The following is a 23,570-nucleotide window of genomic DNA, read 5'->3' as shown; positions in this document are numbered from 1 at the left end:
TTGGTGTTCCCAACACTAAGTTAGTCAGAACTGAAGCCAACCTGATCTGTTCTCATGGGCAGCACCACCCCCTCTGACCGGTGGTGGTGGTAGTGTGAGGTGACTATTGGATTCCAGGGCAGGGAGTTAGGGACTTTCGGATCCAGCTCAAAGTTGACTTTGCACCGAACTCACCTCTAAGGCCCTGCAAGCACCCTCATTAGCCAAGTCTTCAGAGCATGGCCCCTATTCTCTGAAAGGGGAGGGGGGGTTCCCAGGTGCAGTTACTCTTGGTCTCTTGATTGTCCCTTGCTTTCTCTAATATGGTACTGACAGCGCTGACCGACATCCTCAGGTTAGTTGGAGAAACAGCATAACAATCATTGCCAAGTATTTTGCAAATGTCAAACACCATCTCAGAGCGTCTGTGTGACATAGACCTGCTTCCCATCCAGCTGTTACTTCTGTTCCTCCTGCTCTGTTGATGCTAGAGGGTACAAATGCACTGATCGTTTCCTGTTGTTTCTGCTGCTCCATAAACTTGACTTTACCTTTTGATTTTGTGTATGCCCATCGTACCCCATCCCTGCTTCTAAAGCTGGCAGCCTTTGATTAAAGATTAACACCAGAGGTTCCCAAAGTGGCTGATACCACCGTGTGTGTGTGTGTGTGTGTGTGTGTGTGTGTGTGTCCTGGGATGATCTTGGGGGCTGCAAAAGCATGTACCTATACTTTATCCTGGATGATGGGTAGAGTACAGAAGGTTTTCATTGCCATGGGATACTGAGTGTTTTTTTTTTCTGGAAAGGGGCCCAAATAAGTTTGGTAACCATCTTCAATGTTCTCTCTGCATTTCCACCCACCCAGAGAGGAGCACTTTCTCTCCCAGTTCTCCCAAAGTTCTTGAGTCTATAGTGCTTCTCTTCTGCTTTAACTAATTCTCAGCAAGTTCCTAGACTATCCAGCTTGGCAAGTTAATGAGAAGTGAGAATGTCGGCTGCTTGAGGATAGGCCTTCTATCTGACAGGTCTTTAGGCTCCCTCCCCAGCTGCTCTCCACCTGCTTTGTGATTTGAATTTCTCTCCATTCCTTGCCAGGGGTTATGCTACCTTCCCTTCCCCACCCCACCACCCACCTAGGGACCTTGGCCTGCCTCTGCTCCTTCACTTGTCTCTCTGTCTCCCCCTCAGGCAGTCATGCATTATAGCTCCCACTGTCAACTTCTCCAGCTTGGCCTGTGCTTGCTCTACCCTGCACTCCAGCTATCTGCTTGCTACATTGCCATCCCTCTGTTCTGTCAGGTCTTCCGTCTGTCCCTTTGTGACGTAGGCATTGACCCAGTGGAAAACCAAATAACTAAACCAACATCAAAAAAACAAGCAACTATACCAAGAACCAACAAAGACCTTGCTCTCAAATTCTCTTTTGCGTCAGACCTGACTGGGGGCTGCAGGGCAAGGTGAACATCTCGGCTCCATGACAGGTATTTCTCCGAGACATTTTCCTGAAAGGGAAGCACCAGAGTTTGGGCTGTGGAATTGCAGGTATGAAATTACAGCCTAACTTGATACTGATGCCTTCACCGTTCCAGAGCTACTTGGGTAGGGATCCTCTGTAGTCCCTGACTGCCAAAAGGTAACCAGAACCAGCTCAAACAGGAAGCGAGTGCCTGGATCTGCTCCCAGGTGTTAGATGACAGCAAAATAATAAACTCCTATTGACTGAGTGTCTTCTCTTGCCAGTACAGTGCTAGGCACTTGGCTCGCTTAATTTCATTCGATCCCCCAGTCACCCTATGCGGTAGGGTTTGTTCTAAGACTTATTTCTGATGATAAAAATGATAGTGCTAGCTTCAGGTACATGTTCACATTGACCCCATTTTGCTGATGAGAGAGTAGAAGTCCAGGGGGATGAAGGGACTTGCCAGTAACTGGACACATATTGTGGCTTTGGGAAGAAAGGCACGTTTGTGCAAGTGGCCCAGCTTCCCAAGTTCTTTGGGGGCAGTTCTATTCCTGGCGACTGTGTGGTTTGCTCACTAGGCTGCCAAGTGCAAGGTCAGTGGTTCGAAACTACCAGCTATGCCTCAGGAGAAAGGTGAGCCTTTCTTCTGTAAAGATTGAGTCTCCCAGGGACAGTCACAATGAGTCGAATGGCCGTGATGGCCGTGCGTTTGGGTCTGTTATATGCAGCGCTCCTGCTCGCCCGCACACACTCTCACAGGCATGGCTCACATATTCCTACTCGTACGTTCACCCCGAGGTGAATTTACTCGCTTGACTCCCACTTGTCACACTGAACACATCCGCAGGGACAGTCACTCTGATGCCCTCACATTTGCAAGAAACTTTGTAAATGCCCTATGTGCCTTCACAGACCGATTCAGACAGCTGCAGCCAGTGACATCGACATATTCATACGTTCACGATTTCACACCGGCAGACATCCTCAGGTCCCATCCGGCCTCACCCTCAGTGTTTCCCATTCTCACACTTGTGCACTCTTTCTTACAGGCCTTCCCATTCACACAAGTGTGTACAATCACCATTTACCCCTCTAATAACTACCCCATCTTTCTCTCTCACACACACACACATTCATACACAGGCATACCCACTCTGATTTCTTCCCACTACATTCAAATTCTTATACCTGCTCTCAGTGATGTGCACTCGCACATACTTGTGCTGGTACAGTCACTCTCACCCCCCCCATCACAACCTTGCACGCATATGCACATATGCATGCTTACAAAGGTGACAATGCTCATTTATAGATACACCTCAACACACATCTTTTTGTGTGTGAAAGATTTCACTTTATTTATTTCTTTTAAAAAATCCTTTTGCTGGGGGCTCGTACAGCTCTTATCACAATCCATACGTATATCCATTGTGTCGAGCACATTGTGTTGCCATCAACATTTTCAAAACATTTTCTTTCTACTAGAGTCCTTGGTATCTGCTCCAAGCCCTGATAATTTATAAATTATTATTTTTTTATGTCTCACACTGAACAATGTCTCTGTTCACCCACTTTTCTCAACACACATCTTAACCCACTCTCACTCATAATGCTTTGCTGCATGCACACTCAAAATTCCATGCTCATACCAGCCTTGGTGGCATAGTGGTTACCCATTGGACTACTAACTGGCAAGGTTGGAAGATTGAAACCACCAGCCACTCTGTGGGAGAAAGACAAGGCTTTCTCCTCCCTTAAAAAAATTGTAGTCTAGGAAACCTACAGAGGTGATTTTAGCCTGTCCTATAGGGCCATTATGCTTTAGAAATGACTCAATGCCAGTGAATTTGGAATTTTAGTGATCCTTGTGGCTTAAGAGGTTCTGCATTGGGCTGCTAACTACAGAGTCGGCAGTTTGAAACCACCAGGCTCCTGCAGGAGAAAGATGAAGCTTTCGATTACTCCTGTAAGATTTCCAGTTTCAGAAACCCACTGGAGCAGTTGGACTTTGCTCTATGGGCTCAATCCGAGGTAGACACGACTGGATGGCAACAAGCAAGAGGCCCTTGGATGGCCAGCCCAGAAGCACGTTCACACACAGCCACACTTTCCTTTCCAAGTACTCATTCTGACACATTGACACTCGTACACTCACACTTCTCACAGAGAGGCAGAATCACATTCTACACCAATCCCACCGGCAAAGAGTCTGGAACATAGTAGTCGTGTGCACCCTCATTTTAATGAGCTCAGCCATGTTCCATGACTTGGTCGGTCAGTGTCACTTGCTCACACTCAGGCAATGCCTTCGACACACAGGCATATCTGCATGCACATGCTCTTCACATTCAGCGTCCCTAGATTGAGCATAGCATGTGGTCACCCTTCCTGCCCAACCATACTCAATCATGTCTAGTCACATTTCTACACCCTCTCACATTCCTTCACAGCATACAGAAGTAAAATGATACCACCACCACCACCCCCAAAATCATTCCCCAGATACACTCTCGCACACATCACGTCCATGCACATATCATACCTCTTTCCACTGGCACCAGCACACTTTCTTCCCCACTCACTTTTTCACGCTTCCCTGCTCTCACCCCAATAGATCTTTATCTCCATTTATGCGTGCCCATACATGCACGCTGATGGCAGCGTCAACAGCAGAGGGGGTGGACCAAACACTGGCATGCACCACTCTGACACAACACAAGTCCCATCATCTCCTGGCTACACACAGGCACTCACATAGAGGCAGTGAATAACCCCACACGTGGCCACATCGACTCACACACACCCTGATATAGATTCATCCCATTGCTCCATCAGTTACAGAGATACACTTGCTCACACTGGCTCTCATGCCCCCACCATCACTGATACATGTGTACATTCACTGACTTGCCCTCAACACTCTCATGGGGAGCTATCACATGTTCTTACTCAGACATTCCTATAGAGTCATGGGCACTGGCACATCCTCAACATTGACCATGACCTACCTCCCTGAATTCATCAACACACTGCCCCACATCTACTGGCACTCATTGCACATCCTTTCTCTCACCCCTGCTTTCCTGCATATGCGCATGCCTACTGGCCCACATGCCTACCCATGTGGACATAGCCACGTGCTTTCGCACTGGCCAGCTCCCCACAGGCAAGAGTTCGTAGCCCAGTTGTGTCCGTCCCATCCTGTTCCCCACCCCACCTATTTTTTTATTCATGCTCTCCTCACCTCTGCTACAAAGGGATTCTGGCCCAACTAATGGCCAGAGGAAGAATGCTGGTTCGTTCAGGTTTCCGTTGAAATTAGGTCCATCCAGAGCAATACGGTGTAGAATTTCTCTCTGGGATTAAAATAAACAAATAAGGCAAACCAAAACTCAAACCCATCGATCAAGTGTTCTTCCCTGTAGTTTCATTTAAACAGATGTCATCTCCAAGATGTAATCTTTGCCAGGCCTATCCAGCATTGGTTGGGATACAGGCGGCATGTTTATTGTCTGGAAGTTAATTGCTTTCACATGTCGCCTCCCTTCTCTGTCCAGAGGCAGGGAGGGTATAGAGTGCATTTCTTTGTGTGATAGTAGTGGTGTTGTAGGCAAAAGTGCATGCTTTCTGAGTCTGTTTATGACCTGGAAGGGCCTTCTGATTAGACCCATGGCAGGAACTGCTCAGTTTCCAAAAGGCACCTCAAATCTGACCAGGTCTACGTAATACCCCTGAATCATGGCATCAAGAATGGAAAGGGGAAAGTTCATGAGCTAGAGGAACCATGGATTACATGTCTTCTCTCCATGTGAATGTGCATATATACCTAGACCATGTTGAAATTGCAACTGCACTTCCGAAGTTACTGGAAGAGACTTCTCACTAGACAAGCTGAAGAAAGTTTTTTTACTCCAAATCAACTCCCAAAATTCCCTCTTAGCGAGGAAGACTCCCTGCCACCAAAATTATTCCAACTCATAGTGACCCTAGAGGACAGAGTAGAAGTGCCCCTGTGGGTTCCTATGACCATTTAAAAATTTTTTTGGTCCATAATGTTTGCGTGTTACATCATTTTATTGGGAGCTCTTACAGATACCATGACACTCCATAGTTCAGTCACATCAAGCAGTATTGTGAAATTGCTACCACAGTCAGAATGTTTCAAAACATTTTCTTTCTTCTTGAACTCATTGATATGCTCCCCTTTATCCCCTCCATCCCCCCAAGGAACTCTTATTTTATTTATTTTGGTCACATCTTACACCATCCAATCTCTCCATTCACACACGATTCTGTTGTTCTCTCCCCCCGAGTGGGGTTATACAGTCATCGATATGATCTTCTAACCACCCCCACCCCCAATTTCCATTCTCTCATTATTCCTGCTACTCGTTCTACAGGCTTATCTGTCTTGGCATAACACCGATGAAACATATGACTCACTCTTTACAGGAATAGAAAAGCTATCTTTCTCCCTTGGGTTGGCTGGTAAGCCACTGGGGCTCCTTAAGAAAGGAAGAAGACACACACGACTCCAGGCTTCAACAAGTGGATCAGGAACGTGGTACCCACCATAGACTTAGAAACATGGGTGCACCTTGTAAGGACCACTCTTGTCTAGTCCGTGCTTGCCCCTGCTGGGGTCTTACAGTTGCAAAAATATTTGTGAATTCTGCCCACGTTGCATTTGATGAGGGTTCTGGTACACTGTGGAGGAGAGTCCACACTCAGGAACATGCCCAACCCTCTCCTGCACTGCTGTGAGACTGAGGATTTATCTGCTAGTAACACCATATATTTTCCCTCTGGATTGCTGGGCCTAGAACCCTGGTAGGAGCTGTGGTTGGGCAGTGGTTACATGGTAGGCTGCAGTCTGTGAGGTCAGCACTTCAAAACCACCAGCCATGCTACGGGAGAAAGAGGAGGCTTTATACTCCTGTAAAGAGTTACCATCTCAGAAGCCCACAGGGGCAGTTCTGCCTTGTTCCACAGGGTCTCTAGGAGCCGGCATTTACTCAATGGTGATGAGTTTCTGTTTTTGTGTATACTATAATGCACCAGCAGCCCTGGTGGCATCACAGACTACACTCTGAGTTACTGATGGGAAGGTCAGTGGTTCGAATCCACCAGCTGCTCTGTAGGAGATAGATGAGACTTCCCCCTCCCATAAAGATTTCAAGTGTTAGAACCCCCAAAATTGCACTTCTACTCTTTGCCACAGGCTTGCCGTGAATTAGAATCAACTTGTTGGCAGTGAGTTTAGAGAGCTTAGTGCAATCAGGGCTGGAGTAGCTCCTTGTGAAAGTTAATTACGAGAAGAAGAGGAGTGGGTGGGCAGCAACATGCTGCCAGGACAGATGGATCCAATGTCTCGCTTCTCACGCCTCCACCCCAAGACTCAGAATGCCAATGGCATTACCCAGCTCAGATTGAGGATCTTTTGGGGGCGCTCTCCTTAGTACCTGGCCCAGAAGAAGATTCAAAAGAGAGAAAACACACACTCTGAGTCAGAAAGATGACATCGCCATGAAACAGTAGCACTGGCCTTGAAGCTCGGAGGGAGCTTAATTATGTAATCTAGGGGGGGTGTGCTCAACAGTGCTGGAATCAAAAGGGTTTTGAAAAGGGAGCATCTGAGAGAAGGGAGTATCTGATAGCCGTCATGCTCAGCATAGGACTCTGCCATCTTTCCAGAAGAGGATGCAACAGAGTTGCCGGTTAAAGGAAGAAAAGTGAACTGCAGACTTCAATGGCCTAGTTCCCTTCAATTAGGGTTTAGCTCCCATCTCTCTCAGGGGAGCGAACCCTGGTGGCATAGTGGTTACAGGGTGGGTTGCTAACCTAAAGTCAGTGGTTTGAAACCACCAGCTATCCCACTGGAGAAAGACAAGGCTTTTTAATCCCATAAAGTCTTTAGTTTCCAAAATTCACAGGGGCAGTTTTACCCTGTCCTATATGGTCACCATGAGTCAGAATTGACTCGATGGCAGTGAGTTTGAGTTCCCTTAGCGGAGAGAGCAATTACCATATCATAGTTTCTTGTCAAAGGCAATTAACAGAAGTGGCCCGATTATAGAAAGGGGAAAATTTATCTTCCTGAATTCCTTTGAATTTCTGAAGTAGGAAGGCCCACTGCCTTACCTTTGCATGATATTTTACACTGTTCAAACATTTAAAACCTATTTGTGCAGGCGAGCCTGTAGGGGCACCAACTCTGCAATCAGACTGACTAACATTTGAATCTCAGTTTGATTCTGTGTATCCTTGTTTGAATCAACTACTCTTTGTCCTCAAGCCTCAGTTTGCTCATCTGTAAAATGATGGTGGCATCAAAGTCACCTACATCAAAGAAGTTGATATGATGATAAAATGTGATAAATATGCATCAGATACTTAGCACACAATGTCTGTCCTATAGAAAACCAAAAATTATGGCCAGTGAGCCATTTCTGACCCATAACGACCCTAAATGTCAGGGTAGAACTGCCTCTGTGGGTTCCCCAAAAGGCTCAACAAATTGAGATCCTACTCTTCCCTATAGCTCTGCCCTTTGAGGGAAGGGCACCGCCAAGGGACAGAATGCTGAGGTAACAGAGAGAGAACAGGATTTTTGGTTTTTGTAGCCAGTGGCTTGTTTTTCGTGGGACTTGTCTCTTTTCCTCCCCATTGTGTTTTGGCTCAGCCTCAGCTCGGTTCGGTGCTCATCCCCATTCAAGAAGACAAGGGGAGAGTCCCCTCAAGGTCTGTTTTCCTTTAAGACACAGGTATCTTGTTCCTTATCATGTTGACATCCCCTCTTTTCGCACAACTTGTCTTCCCCACTTGAAATCCATGAAGACTTCAGGGATTTCAGAAACTTGAGAGAGGAAAATGGAAGTATCTCTTGATGTTGGAGGGGCCAGTGGCCTGCTTAACAACGGACACTTGATTCTAACGCTGAAATATCTGCTTTGTGGGTAGACAGTGTGCTCATTTCCAGGCTCTGTTTCCAAAACACACCATGGTAGGGGCCCCGTTAAGGTATTCGAGTCCTAAGAACATTCACATCCATTCGAAATCCGAGAGTATTGGAGAAAAAAGGTGGTGTGATTGCCGAAGCCTTTCAGAGGCTGGGACTTTGGAAGCACACAGACAGGCGGTTACCCTTACTCTCTCATTGAAGAGCTTGGTAGCCTTGAGCAAGTCACGTAATGCCTTAGAGCATTCATTGCTTCATTTGTGAAAAAGCAATCATAACCCACACTTCATGCAGTAATTGTGTGGGGTGTGTGTGCGAATTTACATCAGAGAAACTTGTAGCAGAATGCCAGGACATCGTAAGATCTCCGTGACTGATGATGATCTTGTGTGTGGTGAGGGAAATCTGGCCAGAAATTGGAAACATCTTCCTTGGGTAGGGTATCTGCAAGTATCCTCACATGCTGTTGTCCCACTTGACTCTCAACACCTCCTGGTGAGATGGTCACTTTCTCTAGATGAGGAAACAGAGGCAGAGGGACTGAGCAGTGAACACAGGGTCCGGCAACCCATTCAGAGCAATGCTCCTCTGACAATGTCCCAGTCCGAACTGGATATTTGCATCTTTGTTTGGCAACCCCTTTTGGAGAGCTGAGTTGGCCAAAAGGAGTTGAGCATAATGCTTGAGTGGGGGAGTTTACTGTAGTCACAATTTATCTGCTAGCTAGACCACATTGTGTTTCTCTTTGTATCCTGCATAGCGCCCAATGCTTTGCGAGAGCACAGCAAACACGTCGTCATAGCATGACCCTTCAGATCAGGGCCCCATGGTAAATGACCTCTGTGGCTTTTCTCAGAAGAAATCTTGCTGCATAGTTGTGTTCGTGCTGCTTCAGGAACACCTAAAGCCCAGAGACGGGGAAGTCTTCACACCGAAACCTATCGTCTGCCTGTGGGTGTCACTTGTCTGTTTCTTTTAACATGAACATAAAAAGATGTCAAGCTTCATAAACTCCGGGGAAAGCATAGAAAGACAAGATATCAGGGCACTGTTGACCCCTCTGTCACATTTACCTCACATAACTCTACTCATCTTGAAAAACTCTGTGGAAAGACAAAACATAAGGGCACTTTGACCTCTCTGTCACATTTACCTTATATAGCTCTACTCATCTCGAAATGCTCTTGGTTTCTGCGACATCATGTATCCAACGCTTTCACTTTGACTGTTATGTCAGAGCTATGCAGGTGGCTTCCCCCTCCCCTAAGAAATGTTGGTTTTCCCCAAAGTTCTCTCTTTTCAGGTGCTATTGCACGCACTCTACACTGATGATGTCCACATTACTCTCTTCAGCCTACATGCCCAGCTTGCCATTTGACCATTTTCTAATGCCAAGTCAACATGCTAGAGGGGCTGTAGCAATGTGTATGGCTTTAATCTTGCTGTTACCATTGAGAGGAATGGATATAATGGATATACATGTGTATGTATGTATATACATTCATATATTTCTATTACGTGTGAATCAGTTTCCTTACACACACATACACACATATTTTTTCTGCATGTGAATTGAAATTTCCTTCAGCTTTTCATTACTTGCTATGTGGTCTATTACACTTAAAGATGAGATGTCTCCATACTTGCTTTGTCGCCCACTAGATAGTCTTCAGTTGAGTTTTACTGATCTCTCTAGTGTGTCACAGTTTGGGGCTTCTCCCCTTTGTCTACTGATCTCTTCAACAGTGACATATCTGGAGCTTAGTTTCCGGTCCTTCATTTCTGTAGAACATGTGCGTTTGTTAGCAGCATGTAACTTTTCTTCATTAAAAAAAAAAAACTTAGATGACTTTTGTTTGGACTCCCCAGCAAAAACACTATGCTACATAGACCATATGCTTCCCACACTCCTGTGGGTCTCTTGGGATTGAAATACATTTCTGCCTGGGTTCTGTTTAGGAGACCATTTGAATTCCACCAGGCCTACATCCTTGCCATCTTTGGCCCATATCCAAAATAGCAGCATCTCTTTTCTCTCATCCCTTGGCTCATTTTTGCTCATATTACCTTTTCCCAATGTTATTTATGTGTTGCTGTCTGGAGCATCCCACCTGACTACTAATTCTCAAGTTTAACACTGATCATTGCCATTGTGAAATCTCATTGTCTGGGCTATTAGGGGTCCATCTCTTTGTCATTCCATAACCCATTCTCAGCTTCACAGTATCATGGCTATTGCTCGCTACTCTTTAAGTCTCCTCATGAACAGAAACTTTCTCTTTTTCCCTAGAATATAGTGAGCTCTGACTCCCACTTCAATACCCTGTTCAAGTGCTGAATCCTATGGAGCCTTCTGTCTTTCTCTGTTCTTCCAAGACATCGTCTGCCTACCTAGCACAACATAGATGATATGAAAATGCCAACTGGAGGGGTGCACTTCTGCAGGCTTCATGGCTTTCCCAAGATCACAGAATAATCCAGAGATGGAGCTGGACTGAGTCTCTCTTTGTTGGAGACCATTCTTGGGGTTTGAAAAATAGCTATTGACTACAGAAGTCGACCCCCAAAGTAAAACTGCACAATAAGATTTAGTATAGTTCTTAAGTTTAACAGATGCCTCTTTACCCCTTGCCTAGTTAAATTCTAGAAAATGCTTTGGTTAGGGCCGTACTGATTTCTTCTTCTGTAGTGAATTAGGAACCAGTATCCTTGCTCTTTTAAGGTTCACACATGTGACAGTCTTTCAGAGTTTCTTATCTGTTTGTTTTTGTTTTTCAATACACAGCACCAGCATCACTTAGCTCCATTGAAGTAAAGACCCAAGGCTAAGAGACTTAGTATCTCAAGCTTGGAATATTCTTTGGTTGGAATATACTGTTGAATACGATTGCCTTATACTAACCTAGTAATTATTTTTTCATTCTTCCAATCCTGTTGAATTCTTCAGCCTGCTCAAATGCTACATTCCCTCTTCTTTCTAAGAACTTGAGCTACCCTTCTTGTCCTATCCCTCCAAAGCATCTTGTACCTACATAGACTACATTACAGTGTATTTATACTGGATGTATGCTCTTGTGTCTTCCTCCACAGGCCAGGAGCTCTTTGAAGACAGAGATTTACCCCTAGTTATCTCTCTGCACCCTATACCTTGTCTGTGGCCCAATACTTGGTATGTAGTAGGCACTTAATAGATGCATGCGAAATGCATGTGAGTGACATGGGGACAAAACGCCCAGCAACATATATACACACATACATACAATGGGATCCTCATTGCTCTCCCATCTGTTCCGATGTGTGGTAACCCTATAGAGCAGGCTTGTCCCGGCAACATATACACACACATACACACATATATATAATGGGATCCTCATTGCTCTCCCATCTGTTCCGATGTGTGGTAACCCTATAGAGCAGGCTTGTCCCGGCAACATATATACACACATACACACATACATATAATGGTATCCTCATTGCTCTCCCATCTGTTCTGATGTGTGGTAACCCTATAGAGCAGGCCAGAGCTGCTTTCTGGTGTTTCTCAGGCTGTAAGGCCTTACCGCCATAGGCAGCTTCGTGTTTCTCAGACTCCCGTGGAGCAGCTGGTGGTTTGGTTCAAAGATGTAGCCCACTATGTCACCAGCGCTTCTGAAACAATAGACAGACACGCAGTGGTGCCCTCTTCTGAAATGCATCAGAATACCTCTTAAAACAATTAGAACACTCTTCATTCAGCAATACACATATCCTTCTTATATTTTCTTTGTGTGTGTGTATACATAAAATATAACAAGGATATATGTATTGCTGGATGAAGAGCATTTTTAAATTTATATATCTGTGTATGTATGTACATGTGCATATGCTTATACACATAATACATGCACATATACCCATATTCATATATATGTTTATACACAAATATGCATACATAGGCATATACACACATATATTGTTGTAGGTGCCATTCAGTCAGTCCCAACTCATAGCAACCCAGTGTTACAAGAGAAAGAAACCTCTCTGTCACATTTACCTTATATACCTCTACTCATCTCAAAATACTCATGGCTTCGGCGACATCATGTATCCAACACTTTCACTTCTTTGACTGTTATGTCGGAGATACCCACAGGTTGCGAGCCACTGATGTAGTGTGTATGCAAGCACGTGTGCGTGGTTCCAGAAATGAAACCCACTATTTGAGCCTTTTGTCTAGGCCCTAGATTCTCACTTAGACTTGGCTACTTACTTATCTTTTTACTCCCCAGCACCTAGCATGGTGCTTGGCACTTATATTTAATAATGAATTGTTTTGTGAGTAAGTGAATGCAGATGTTGAAGGGCTGTTTCAGCGACCTTCTGGGTAGGTCTTATTCTTGGTGTTGCTGTCTAACTCCGCCAATGGGAATATGTGTGTCTTTTGGTCTGAGGTGTCTTAGAATTGAGAGTCCATCCGAAATCCACCAGACCAAGAATATCACAGGGCTGGTCTTTTCCTGTGACAAGCAATGTTAGGCTGATAATGAGTTCTTTTCTTTTCCTTTTTTTTGCAGCTATGTAACTGCAAAAAAAATTGCCATTGAGTCAGTTCTGATTCACAGGGACCTTATTTATTTACAGAGATTTTTTGAGGCTGCAAGTATTCCCAGGAGCAGATCGCCTCCTTTTCCTCCTGTATAGAGGCTGGTGTGCTTGAACCAATGACTTTGCACTTAGTCGTCCAATGCCTACCCCGCCAAACCATCAAGGGTTTTTTTCCTTACATAAGCAATAGAGCCTCATGATAAAGCCCGGCAGAAGGGTATCGGGTATGCCTAGGCTGCAGGATTCCCTGGGGGGTCACCTGACATGACTGTGAGTGTTGTGGCATATGGAATTCATCGGAATCCACCTCGAAGGAGAAATAAGATGAGCATTGATTAGTCTAGACTTGAAGTACAGAGTTACATGCTTTTGTTATAAGCACCCAGCTTTCCCCCTCCCCTGTGTTTTCCAAATTGTTTGTCAAGATGTGTTCTAGGCCCCAGTCCAGGCTCCACAGGAGTAATTGGGGACCTGCTGACTGATTCATCCTCAGGGCTGCTTACTCCAGCTCCTTTCCTTTAACCCTTCTTCGCTTCTGCTTTATCTGCAATTTCCTTCTGAGGCGGCATCTGTTCCTTCCATCGAGGCGGGAACTGTGCCCTGTGACCTCAGCTTGATGACTTCTTGGGGCCACTAAAAGAGTTAGTCAAAACAAACAAACAGTCATCAAGCAGATGTGTGTATAGGAACTAGGAATGAGCCATGTCATGTATGAGCGGACAGGAGTATGTTCAACCAGGCAGTGAGTCAGGCGATGGGCAGCAAGAGGAACAAGCTTCATGGTGATACCAACTAAAAAATGATGTCAGCCATGGGCAGGCCAGAAGGCTCAACTGTGAGGGCTTCCTTCTGATCTGGCTTTTGGTTTCTAGGGAAAAAAGGCTTTGGGTGAATTAGGATCATCGTTTTGACACATGGTCATTTTTCTTCAAGGGACAACCTTTGTCTTCGGTGGGGGTAGAAAGTGATGTTTTCTTACAACCAAGGCCATTGCCACACGGAACATCCATCCCCTACCATTTGTGCACTGGGGTATCTCATAGATGGGTCTTGTCATGTCCCACTCTTCCTTAAGTGCTTGTAGGAAGCCAATATTTTGTAAATGGTGTTTCTTCATCCTTAATGATAATCCCTAACTAAAATGCCAAGACCTGTGCTCAGCGCTTTTAAAATGGAGGGCTGGAAACAGCTCAAAAGCTTGAGGGAAAGTTGCTGTATTTTATGTCGGCTCAAATTCTTTGGCTTCACCGTCTAGCTTCAAAAGGTCCCCTGATAAGGGACGGTTGAGTTTTGCTAAATGTATGTGGCTCTTAGTTTCGAAGTAAGACCAGGTTTCATTAGCTCCCATGTTGCTCTTCTCGTACGACGTGCAATGGGATGGGCATGATCCCTGAGGAAACAGAGTTGGCTCCAGAAAAAGTGGGAATTGAGGAAGGGTCTAGATCCTAAACTGTAGGATAATGAATCCTACACAAGCTGGCCGCAATGCAATGCCAGGCATACAGACCGTGGCGTCCAGGACCCTCCAGCACACTTGGGGAATGAACTTCTGAGCTTGTATTTGAGGAAATCCATGCATTCTTTTGCATTGGGGGTGGATTAAGGAAAGGGTATAATTATCATTTGTGCAGTGTAACAGGGAGCAGCTAGAACCCAGTTGGGCTGTTAGTTAGCATCTAATTTGTTCCAAGAACACTGCAGTCTGGGTTTTGAGCACTAGGAGATGTTTGATTACTCAGTTTTGCTTCCAACCTTTCATCCTCCCCACCTATTTCTTGAAGGCATCTTTGAGAATAATCATGGGTATTTTTATGCTGGAGGAAAAAAGATGAAATAAAAAAACCCTTCTTTGTACCTCAGTTCCTTGTGCATCTTATTTTGTCTTACAAGAGCCAACACTGGAGATGAAGAAACCTGAACTAGCAGATCGACTTGCAAATCTAAACACACATCAGACAGTCATTGGCATTTTGGGCATACGTTTCAAAGCTGATGAAATCATTTGAAAAAGTCATTTGTGTCCCCACGGACAGTAGTTGCAGTATATGAAGCCTGGGTGCTGGGGTCGACCTCCTGATTTCTGGGTTTGCAACCTGACGATGTCATTTGCAGCTATCAGATGCTGGCTCATTTGGACCTGCCAAGTTCCCGTGGCAAACAATGTGAAGTTATCCTTGAAGGTGTTAGTGAAGCACAGGATGGCAGCCTCACTGACCTCGTTTGCTTGTATGTGTGTGTGAGAGAACATGACTGTCCTCTGTGTCAGGGTGTCGAGATGGATATCAATAGGGAGCTACCTATATTCAGGATCTAAGATTGAAATTGGGCAGCTGTAAAAAGAGCTTGTGTCTCCTTTGCCCATCCTACTGCTTTAGCAAATCTCCTATCGAACAAGTAGCCAGACTCCTCCTGATCAAATGATCTGAGAGGTGGCTTCCCTCCATTGCATAATGTAATGGTATCTCCCAGGTGAGGCTCTCTGAAACAGCACACCCCTGTCTCTGATAGCAGAGTTCCCATGGTGTGTGCCCCAGAAAAGACAAGCTCCAAAACAGGACTGTCTCTAAGAATTGGTCCCCAACTGGTCAGAGAAACCTCTAGAAGTTCTATCAGCGTCATCACCCTAGCCGTTGGGGCTTTGGATGGAAAGAGAAATTGAAAGCAGGAAGTACCAGCCTGAAGTGAGTTAACTTGAAAAAGCTGGAAATGTCGGTCTATCTAAGGAGGATAACCATGTAACTATGATGAGTTTGGGGGGTGGGGTGTAGCAGGAGCAGGTTCTTGGGTCCACCAACGTATTGGTGTCATGGAAATAGAATTAAGAGAAGAGTTGAAGAGAACCCAGATTCTAGTTTAGGTGTTTCACTTATTTTGTGACGCTTGGAAAGTCCAGTCACCTCCCTCTCTGTCTGATAAGTTCCTCAGGTGTACAGTAGGAATGACACTCCTGTCTTCACAGTCTTTGTGGCAGGCTCAGGGAAGAGTAAGACACGAAAGGGCTTTGGCTATTACAATTCTATGTATTAACAAAGTGAAGTGCTCATGATCCAATGGTAGGTGGCTCCGATGTGATTCCCAGTTGCTTGGCAGTTGAGTCGGTGCCAATTCTTCCAAACTTGCCTTCTTGGCTCAAGCTTGTGATGAGTAGGCATATAAGCTTACACAACACTGTGAAAACCTTTACTCCTAGTGGCAACCAATGCCTAGAGCGTAGAGTCCCACAGCGTACCATTGCACATTTATTTAATGCCCACTAGGAACAAATCAGTGGGAGAAAGACTGGGCTCTCTACTCCCGTGAACAGTTATGACTCCATGGCAGTGAGTTAGCTGTTTGGAGGAGCCAGTCAGGAAGCCTCAGTAACTTAGTGGGCTATGAGTTAGGCTGCTTAACACAAGGTCAGCAGTTCAGACCACCAGTACGCTCTCCGGGAGAAAGATGAGGCGTTCTACTCCTATAAAGAGTTAACAGCCTCAGAAACTCACTGGGGCAGTTTGACCCTGTCCTGTAAGGCCACAGTGAGTTGGAATGGACTCAAGGACAGTGAGTTTGGGGTTTTAGAGGAACACGGCTCTTCTCTAGATGGTATGAAGGCATATGCGTATAACTAAGGGGGCTCTTCCCATCAGAGCGCTCATGTGAGAGGAATAGCATATAGATTAACCCCATTCAATGAGAGAAACCCACCCAACCACTGCCATGGAGTTGATTCTGACTCAGAGCAACCCTATGAAGGGTTGCCACGACTGTAAATCTCTACAGGAGTTGACAGGCTTAGTTTTCTCTCCCTTGTATCAGCTGGTGCGTGTGTACTGCCAGTTTTTGTATAGCAGTCCAATAGTAATCCCCTAGGGCTGCCAGAGTTCCTACCGCTGATGAAAATGCTTCGTTGGGCCTATCTGCTGGACATACCTTAGTGGCTTCATGGCTTCTACACCGTCTGGGACTTGGGAGAGGTTTCCAAGCTGCAGGGAGAATCACACCTGGCCTTTTACCCCCTCTGGAAGAAGACATATGTTCTTTCTCCCCATTTTATCGTTTTAACAAATGATGGGAATTTTAATGTTTGCAAAGCCATGAGCAATCTTCAGATGGAAGTTGTAACATAAATACTCCTTTGAAACCATAGTAGATGTACTCCTTATGGGAAATTAGATGGTTCTTAGGTTTTTTAATGGTAATTATATTGGAATACAACATCTGCTTATATGCTCAGTCATGAGTGTCTGAGCCAGTTGGATAATTTATTAATAATGAGACCAAGATAAGTAGCTAAGTGTTAACATAGGCCAGTTAGAAAAACATGATTCGATTCCCAGGCATGGTCTGTTTACCTAGAGGCTCAGTTAGCTCTCTTGAAAATGTTCGCTTTTGCTTACCAGGGGAACCCAGGCAAAGAGCCAGCAGGTAACCCTTGTATCAATTTTCTAGCCACCAAAGTACAATTTACTGTGCATATCCTTTCAATACTAAAAGTAGCATCCTCATATGCAATGAACACTAGAGTCTTGACCTCATTGTCAGTATAGCTGTTGGCTGACTGACTATAGGTCTATGTTTACCGTCAACCTTGAAATTTGGAAGCAGCCATGAAAAGGTCTATTATTTTTGAACAGTAGAACTAACTCTGGCTCCAAAGATTTCCCAAATTCTGGAACTTGGAGAGGTTCTCAATATTGCTATATGTTTTGCCATAGAATTATTTTTACTAACTTCGTTCCTACATTTTTGCAACCCTGAAGTTCAACTTCTTTCATGTGTGTGCTCCTGTCAGTCTCTTACTGTAGAACAGGCAGCTAATCAGCACAAGGCTTCTTGAAATCCTCTTCTTTGTGTAACTTTCAGAGACAGCAAGAAGATTCTTCTAGAAATGTCTCCTAAGCTACATCGCAGTCCTGTGTTGGGTCATCTAGTTTGCCATAAAAGGGATCTTAAACTTATAATTCATTTGCTCACCAATTTGTGACAGTAACATTTCATGACTGGGGTATTTGGAGCGCTCCCTCTGGCTTTACTAGATTGTAGCTGTGCATCTGCCGGCATGGCCTTCTGTTTTCTAAGAGGGGCAGTGTTCCTTTGTGGAAAATATGCCCATGAACCATTTATTTTGATTTTGAAAGCAGATGAAATAATAGACATGTTGGTTGTTTCCATATATTTAGATGGTGACATCAGATCTGATGGGGGCATTTGTTTACTTCAATGGCTTTGGGACTTGATGAACAGTCCTTGTAAGTGGTCGGACCAGTCTGTCGGGATTCTCACCCACTTAGCTAAGCTGCTTGTGGCAAATGGCCACTGTTTAGCATTTGGGGGTCCCATCTAATTCAGCATGATGCCCATAGTGTCCCTGAAGATAACAATAATCAGAGGAAATAGTTAGATATCCATGGTTCACCTTGACTCTTGGAGCCATGAAAGCCAGTGGTTGTCTTTGTCATCATTACCAAACCCTCCCTGCACGAATACTTTAGCCCCTCTTGGATTGAGAGAAAATACATTTGGAGGAATGAGAGCCTAATGATCTATTTTTTTTTTGACCCTGTTCAACCATGTCACCTGAAGTAACCATTCATCTTGATAACAGGATTTCTGTGAAACTCTTTATAGTACAGCATTTATATCAAAAGGCATGTCATTGCAGGACTGTGCCTGCGTGCGTGCGTGCCTGCATGCGTGAGGGAGAGAGAGAGAGAGAGAGAGAGAGAGAGAGAGAGAGAGATGGGATGGGGAGAAAGAGGGCGGAGGCAAGGGAAAGGAAGGAGGAAAAGAGAAGGGGTGCATATTTTCTAGTATTCTGAAAAAAGTCTGTTGATGCTCCCTGGTTCAGAAGGCCTATTTCTGCTTGTGAATGAATTGTGATGATCAAAACAGAACAGTGGTAATCCATCCAGGTCCCAAGGGCTAGAGCAAAAATTGGGGCCATCAGCAGTAACAATTTGAATTTTCACGGAAAACCCTAGTAGCCAAGCGTGAAACCAATCTGTGGGCAGATATTAAACAGTTTCTGGTTCTCCCTTAAAGTTGGCTTGGTGAGGGTTCCCAGTTAAATACTTGGAGGCTAGACAGTTGGGTAGCTTATGGTTATTGAGCGCATACACACTAAACCATGTCATGGATTCCAACTCAGAGAGGCCTTCTAGGACAGACTGGAGCTGCTCCTGTGGGCTTCCAAAGTTGTGGATCCTGGCGGGTGCATGCAGCGTCATCTCTCCTGTGGAGGCAGATGATGAATTCAGGCTGCTGACCTGTGGTGAGCAGACCCATTATACCACCAGAGCTCCCTAGACTGCCTACAAGGGGGCTTCAAAATGTTGTGGAATGTTTTTCCTTATATTTTAATTCCATTTTTCCACACACTTTGTCAAGTTTCCTCACAGTTCTGTTTTGGGGTCCCCAGTGACTGGAATATAGTAGGCATTCCATTAAAAAAAAAAGTTAGCTGGGTACTCCTACAATGCTAAGGGCCAAGATGTAAAGGTGAAACAAATGGCCTGTGGCTAGCACCATCAACATGCAAGTGTCTGTCCTAGTGTGGAAGAAACTTTCAAGCTAAACTGTTTGCTATTGTTGTTGTTTTTAAGTGGGTTTCCAGAACATAAGGGTGCTTTTGTATAGCTCTTGAAACAGAGTTGGCAGCCATCTCAAACAAGATAGTCCTCTTTGAAGATCTTGGAAAGATCTTCAGATAGAACCAGCAACCCATGAATAGCATCCTTTGTAGAAAGCTGTCTCGGGGGAGGACCTAGTTTAGTAAAATGGCATTGTTTATAAACATAACATAATAGAATCTCCTTTTTCCTTCATTTATTTGAGCAATACTGGGAAACACCTCCCACATGAGAAATATATTAATAACAAAGCTGCCTAATAGGTCCCTGCCCAATCCTCACTGGTCTTCTCAAAGTGTCACTTTCCTTTGATTATGCCAACGCTTTCTGGTTTGTTTTTTTGAAGATTGAGTAGAGATACCAACATTTATAAGTAATGAAATGAAGATCACGGGAAATGTGTGCTGTGGGAATTTGGGGTCAGAAATGACTATAGTGCAGTCGCAGGAGATGATGGTTTGCGTTTTATATCCCAAGTAGCCTTGTCTTCCCAGACAGTCAGATCAGGTCAGAGGGCGTAATTAGCAACCCACAAAAGGGGGTCACCCTCAGCTTTTTAAAAGCCATTGTCTTCCAGTTGATACTGGCACACAGCAACCCTCTGGGCTAGAGTAGACCTGCCTTGGAGAATTTCCAATGGAGTCATATTTCGCTAACGGGGCCCTAGTGGCATAGTGGGAAAGCGTCTGGCTGCTACAAAAGGTCAGCAATGGAAACACAGCAGTCAGACAGCGCGGAAAAGATGTGGCTATCGGCTTCTATAAATATTACACATGAAATCACTGCCACCGAGTTGATGCAGACTCATAGTCACCCTTGGAATAAAACAGAACTGTCCCTGTGGGTGTCACAGAAGTAGAAAAGCTCTTCTTTCTCCTGACGAGCAGTTAGCAGCCCCGTGCACAACCTCTGTAGCACCAGGGCACCCTCCATGAAGACTGCTGCCTTGGGCACCCTATGGGACATCTCTATTCTGTTCTTTTTTTTTTAATATAGGCTGGCAACAAAGTGAATAGAATAATATTTTCTACCAGTCATTTTCCCAGGCCTGCTTTAATGCCCCAACGTTTAATGAACAGAACAGGGAAGCTGCCCTGAACTGAACGCAACACTTTGGAATGGACTCTGTTCTATAGTGTGCGATGAGTCAGCATCCGCTTGACAGCGAGCGGTTTGCTATCATCCTTTATGAAAGCAGACTGCCACATTTTTCTCCGTAGAGCCACAGATGGGTTCCAACCACCAACCTTTCACATAGTAACTGAGAACTTTGACGCCTACACCCCTATTCTGATGTTAGTGGCACCTACTTATCAAAAACAAAGGGGATTCTTACTTTTGCTTTATTATTGAAAGATCAACTTTGGCTGTCATTTGAAAGAGGCTCTGACACTTGTCCTTACATTTAGATTATAAAGTGGTCATGTCTTTCTTCCTCCATGAAACACACTTAAAATATTCTTATTGTGAATTGGGTGAAGGTTTACCAAGCAGGTCATAGTTTTCCATTCAGTAATTCATATGCGTTCTGATCCAACTCGTCTATTGCAATCCTGTTGATGTAGCATCACTTATCTCACTTCCTCTCTGGGTTTCCTGTTTCCAGTTTTCCTTTCCTAACTCTCTGTACTTTGTCCTGGTATAAAGGTTGCCCTTTTGTTCATAAATGGTCACTAATTCTAACACAGAAATGAGTGCAGTTCTGAACCTGAAAGATAATGGTCATAGGCTTGGAGATCCCATCAGATCCTAGCCAACCAGTAAACTTGCTCTATTTTGCATTTTGTACCATGTTTCTCCCCACCCTACTCTATCCAGGACCTTCTAATGCCATTCTTTTCAGAGCTGCTGATAGTGGTAGCTGGGCACCATCTAGTTCTTCTGGTCTCAGGGTTGTGGAGGCTGTTTTCATGGTTTCAACTACTGGAAACACTTTTTAAAACTTGACTATTTTAGGTATTTTCCTTTCAAGTGTTCAGTTCCTTTGCAATAGCCACGCTAAAGTTTATGTTGCTGAGACTTCACAGGATGACAGTCTTGTAACTCAATGCCATCAAGTGAATTAGAGCTTATAAAAATCCTACAGGGCCGAGTAGAGTCATTTGTTGGGATTTCTGAGACTTTAAAGCTTAATGGGAGCTATTAGCCTCATCTTTGTCCCATGGACTGGCTAGCAGCTTTGAACTGACAGCCTTTTGGTTAGCAACCCAATGCTTAACCAGTTACCAATGTTACCAGTACTCCTTTGATTCAGCCATTTTTTTTGAAACCAGAAAAGTAAAGTGCAAGAAGAGAAAAGGAGTTAGGGGTGCCAACCAAAATAACAAGAAGAAAAAAAACTTCAGAGTGCCTTGTTTCAGGTGACATATTCTGCTGTGTGACTAAATTTCAACTACGCATCCATCAATTTCAGAATAATGCAGCTAGCGGGTCAACCTTTTTTTTTTTTTGATCATTTTATTGGGGGCTCGTTCAACTCTTATCACAGTCCACACATCCATCCATTGTGTGTCAAGCACATTTGTACATTTGTTTCCCTCATCATTCTCAAAAAGTTTGCTTCTACTTGAGCCCTTCGTATGAGCTCCTCACTTTTCTCCCTGCGTCCCCTCCTTCATGAACTTTTGATAATTAATAAATTATTATTATTATTTTGTCAAGTCTTACACTGTCCGACATTTCCCTTCACCCACTTTTCTGTTGTCCATCTCCCAGTGACGGGATTCTATATAAATCCTTGTAATCGGTTCACCCCTTTCTACCCCACCTTCCCGGTACTCTACTCTCAGCACTGGTCCTGAGGGGTTCATCTGTCCTGGATTCCCTGTGTTTCCAGTTCCTATCTGTACCAGTGTGCATCCTCTGCTCTAGCCGGATTGGTAAGGTAGAATTGGGATCATGATAGTGGGTGGAGGAAGCATTAAAGAACTAAAGGAAATTTGTATGTTTCATCATTGCTACACTACACCCTGACTAGCTTGTCTCCTCCCTGTGACCCTTCTGTAAGGGGATGTCCAGTCGAGTCCCTACTCCACACTCCCCCTCATATACAGTGATATGATTTTCTGTTCTTTGTTGCCTGATATCTGATTCCATCAACACCTCGTGATCACACAGGCTGGTATGCTTCCATGTGGGTTTTGTTGCTTCTGAGCTAGATGGCCACTTGTTTATCTTCAAGCCTTTAAGATCCTAGACACTATATCTTTTGATAGCCGGGCACCATCAGCTTTCTTCCCCACATTTGCTTATGCACCCTCTTTGTCTTCAGCGATCATGTCGGGAATGTGAGCATCATGGAATGCCAGTTTAATGGAACAAAGTGTTTTTGCATTGAGAGGGTACTTGAGTGATAGCCCGATGTCCATCTACTATCTTAATATTAAACCTATAAATATATGCACATAGATCTATTTCCCCATCATCATATATAAATATGGTTCTAGATACTGCTAGTACTACTGTATGAGGCCAGTGCTAATAGGTTTACATTCTCCTGTGCAGTTTGATAGTTGACCCCAGGGGTCCGTGTTCTAAGTGCACTTCTCTTGTAGTGAGACAGAGAACTTAGAATGATCAACTATCAAACCGCACAGCAGAATGTAAGCCCATTAGCACCAACCTCTTACACTGGTGCTAGTAGTATCCAGAACATAGATACTGGACAGCAGAGTTGCTTTTCCATTTTATCTTGTTTTGTGGTTGCTTCTCCAGAGGAGGCTTACCTTATCCAGTTGTCACCTGCAACAGCAACAATGCCTGCATTACTGGGTAATTCCATTAGCATGATTACTGAAAAGATAAGAATTTGGTCTTCATTCCTTAAGAAGCCTAAAACTCAAGCAAAGCAAAAGAAGAGATCTCTTTTTCAAACTAAGAGAGTTGGGCAGTCATGTGTACAGATGAAAATGCTATTAACCCACCTACCCTCTCAGAAGCCTAGGTGGTGTAGTGGGTTATGTGGTGGGCTGCTA

At 44.5% G+C, this 23,570-nt stretch overlaps 1 protein-coding gene and 1 non-coding gene across 5 annotated transcripts in view; one reads left to right on the top strand and one right to left on the bottom strand.

Annotated features, from left to right (window-relative positions):
- PAK3 (p21 (RAC1) activated kinase 3) overlaps nt 1-23,570 on the top strand; it is a 333,228-nt gene that overhangs the window by 182,129 nt on the left and 127,529 nt on the right. The gene's annotated exons all lie outside the window — the stretch shown is intronic.
- Nucleotides 20,585-20,715, bottom strand: LOC142435347 (small nucleolar RNA SNORA36 family). The gene has a single exon (XR_012781418.1). It is a non-coding gene; the product is annotated as a small nucleolar RNA SNORA36 family (small nucleolar RNA).

Source organism: Tenrec ecaudatus, chromosome X (assembly GCF_050624435.1).
Source record: "Tenrec ecaudatus isolate mTenEca1 chromosome X, mTenEca1.hap1, whole genome shotgun sequence".
NCBI lineage: Eukaryota > Metazoa > Chordata > Mammalia > Afrosoricida > Tenrecidae > Tenrec > Tenrec ecaudatus.
The sequence above is the reverse complement of the archived record's forward strand: the minus strand, read 5'-3'. Positions and strand labels throughout refer to the sequence as shown.